A 3,974-nucleotide genomic window follows, 5' to 3' on the forward strand; every position below is an offset into this window, starting at 1 on the left:
TTTCAGGCTCGAATGTTTCTTTCTCGCTTCAAGACTCGAGCTAATAAGAGTGATTAGCATTAGACAAGTGATAAACTTGTACCCATTAATTAAGATAGCATATAAAAACTCCTTTGATCACACATCCGAGGTTTATTAGCAAATCCTTTTTGACATTCTTAAGGAACAAATATAATTTCATACAAATTTAACAATATTTCCTCACAAAAGACTCAAATGTGTATGAGTATGCTTTGTGGGGCACTATAACCTTTTCCATGACATCATTTATTTTTAGTGGCATAAAAAAGTCCTTAAAAGTTCTCAAAATGTATCAAAATGTGTGAGTATTCATAAAGTCATACAAACTTCAATTAGGGGTAAAAAGAGACAACACAATTCATGTGAGGACTACAAAAAGTTGGTATTCTCCCTTATATATAGTAACTAGTCTCTATAAACGTGCAGTTGCACGTTATTTCCAGTCAATTTCAATCGTAGTAAAAAAAATATTAGATATAATTTGTAATTATATATATTTATTTTATGAGTTATAAAAAAATTACTATAGTATAGGATTGTATCTACTTAATACTTCTTTGAAATTGATGTTGTCGATATCTATTTTTTTTTCTTCTTTTTCCTCATATAGAAAACATGTTACGACTAAGATAATTCACTATTAGAGATTAAGTGACCACATATTTGTTCATTATCATTTACGGATACAAAAGTGTTGAAAATCCGTTTTGTTGTGTTGCACGCTATACTATGTAAATTATTATAAAATTGTGAACATGAGAAAATATGTTATTTGTTTATGGAAAAGAAATAAATATGTACAAAAGATTACTGCTCGAAAATCATTAAGTCGAATTCTGAATAATCCATCTTATAGAGCGCAGTATCCTCTATTATATATATTTTGATTTCATTTTTTAGAATTTGTTAAGATTTACAAAGTATAGTTATCCTTTAAAGAAATAAGATCTAATACTATATTCCTAGCTAACGTATGTTGAGTAACGTTCCTAGTAGTAATAGGATTATGGTGAGAAAATATGGCTTGGTATTGGACTTACAGAGTTATAATTATAATGATAAATTGGTAATCGCATCTAAGAAGAAAAAGAAAGAGCGTGTTAATGCCTAATTATCACGTGAATATCATCCAAAGAGGACACGCACCTAGGAAGCCAATACCTTTTATATACTCGAAGACCAGTTTCCAACTAGCAAAATCATTAATGAATTCAAGAATTTCATATGTATAAATTTAAAGGTGTTATATGCTTTTATACTTTTATGCAACAAAATGTGTACTTCAATTTGTTGGGTGTTTAATTAATCTTTTAATATTCTGACTTGGAGTCCGTTGGCATTAGTTGAGCAGTATTAGAGTTTGATGCAAATTCATATATTAGGAAGAGATTTTGAAAATTACGATATTGTTCAACAAATAATTACTTTTAAGAATATTTAAGCTTTGGAAAGATTAAAAGTCGTTCAATATTTAAAGGATATTTTGATCAACTAACATTTATATTCATGCTTTTAAGATATATATATATATATATATATATATATATATATATATATAAAACAGGGGACACAGGCCCGATGACGTGGCATATCTCTTAGATTTGAATGCTTATTTATCTATTTTCTTATTTTTTCAAGTATTTTAAAATGTAAAACATGTATCAGTTAAAAAAGAAACGCTCAAAAGTGATCCAAATCAACCGCCCGTTTTCCCAGATCAATAGTACATACAGTACTAAATATTGTGTTCTCTTTCTTCTTGAAATATAGATCAATCTGGCTTTGTCATCAACATAGCTTCACCGCTGAAATCTTCACTGTCAGTTTAATAAAGTGTTTTATAAGAAAGCCTCAAAAGAGAACAAAATATTCAAGTATCCTGATGCCCAAGATCATCAGGAATAATTTCGTTTGGTTGATTTTCTTCATGGCAATAGACAACCACAGTTTCATCTCACGGATGCCGCTTTTGTGGTTACTGCAATGTCACAGACGTTAAGATTCCTTCTTTAGAGTGATATAATTAAGATGCTTCCCAATATGACTATATCAATTATTTGTAGTTTTAATGTGCTTTTCTTATGATATTATCCGAGAGGCTTCTTCTTACTAAGTTAACTTGTTGTTAGAGCCTTATTTGTCTTTCTATATATATTTGCCTGTTATGATCGTTATTCTCTTGGCAGCATGTGAACGTCTTATCCTCTTGCAAACTGATCCTAAGGATTTGAGGGATTATGGCATTCTACTATACCATTGTGGATTTTATAAGGAAGCACTCCAGTACCTTACATTATACCAGGAGATATAGGAAGGTAATTTTTCCGTTGCTTAGTGACTCTTGTGTTAGTTCCGTTTTCATTTCAAAATCAGAATTTTAATTTCCTAACGACTTTTAAATGTTACATGGAGAGGTGAACATAACCGAGAAGAGGTGAGTTTTAGTTTGATACTATTCAAGGCTGTCTCTTCAACTTCTCTCAATATGTACACGGATTTGCTCCTTTTAATAGTTTAATGAGATTTATTTTGTATAGCGACTCTATTGTTGTTCTCGATATGTTGAAAGGGAGAACAAACCTCCTTGGCATCTTTGTCAGTTAATAAATTAGGCATGGCAGATTATTAATCAAAATTTAGTCATAATTCGACACTGCATTCACCGATTCACGAAGGTAATCAAGTCACAGATACCCTGTCCAAACTGGATGCTAAAAATCGATGCTTGATGACTCTCAATTTCATGACTTTCCTAGAGAAAGCAAGGGGCTTGACAAGGATCAGATGCCAATTGCAAGTTTCCGACATAAGGTTGTGAAAATAATTTATTTGGCCGGCAAGTTCCTGAATTGGTTTATATTTTGTATCTTCTCCCATGAAGCTCCTCTGTATATTTTTTTATTCTATCAGAACGGGTGATTATTTTTTGTATAGAACTTAGCTTAGATAATTTTGGTTTTGGATATGCAGAATGGGACTGTCCATTCTGCAGATTGGAAAGGGAATGTTTGTTGCAGTCCACCTTTTCATGTTTGTAATTTTGGTTATTTTGTAGAAGGTAGCTGCCATCTTACGGCAGAATTATACAAAAAATAGAGATGATGCTTAAACTAAATCTGTTTCGAAATTAAAGCTACTTTGATTTCTTATAGGATTGCATTAATAGTTGTGGTATATAGCAGTTCTTTTTTTCTTCCCTTCACGATGCAATAATAATTATTATGTAAAGTTTTATATTTGTTTGGAATTTCTGTATTAGCTTAGTGCGAGATTAAAAATTAGAGTTGTAGTTAAGTTTAGTATTATTAATTTACTAATGTGAATGTGAGATTTGTATTGCAATAATTCATTACATTAGAAATAGCTATATACAACCCATTTTAATTTCTTTAGCTATTTAAATAGTAGGAAAAAAAATCATTTGATAAATATATTTAGGTTTTTTTATAACCATGCGAAGCGCGGGATGTTCACTAGTTATTCAAGAAATGTAACACTTCCATGTAAACATGTATCCACTTTTAATCAAGACAATAGGCAGATATTGCAACAAAACTCCTTTAGCTGAATAGTTTTATTATGCAGCTTGCTGGATATAAACGGCATGCACTTACTATTGCTGTTAATATTATTAACATGTACTTAATTAATCCTTGAGTTGCTTGAATTTAGTAGCTTAATTTATTTCAAGGCATAATTGGTGATAAATGAGACAGAAGTTGTCTTGCATTAGTATGAGCATTTTAGTAAACTTATCAACTATTACGAGAAAAATTATATTAAACCACAACCTAAATTGCGCGGACTCTTCACTTTTGATGCCGCACTCGTGTCTGATTCTAAAAAAAGTCTACTATTTTTTGGAGAATCCGACACACATATGTAAACATTTTTGAAGAGTCCGAGCAACATAGACCACAACAAACAATCCTATCTATCCAATGTATCCACAG

This window comes from Lycium barbarum, chromosome 1 (genome assembly GCF_019175385.1).
Source record: "Lycium barbarum isolate Lr01 chromosome 1, ASM1917538v2, whole genome shotgun sequence".
Taxonomy (NCBI): Eukaryota; Viridiplantae; Streptophyta; class Magnoliopsida; order Solanales; family Solanaceae; genus Lycium; species Lycium barbarum.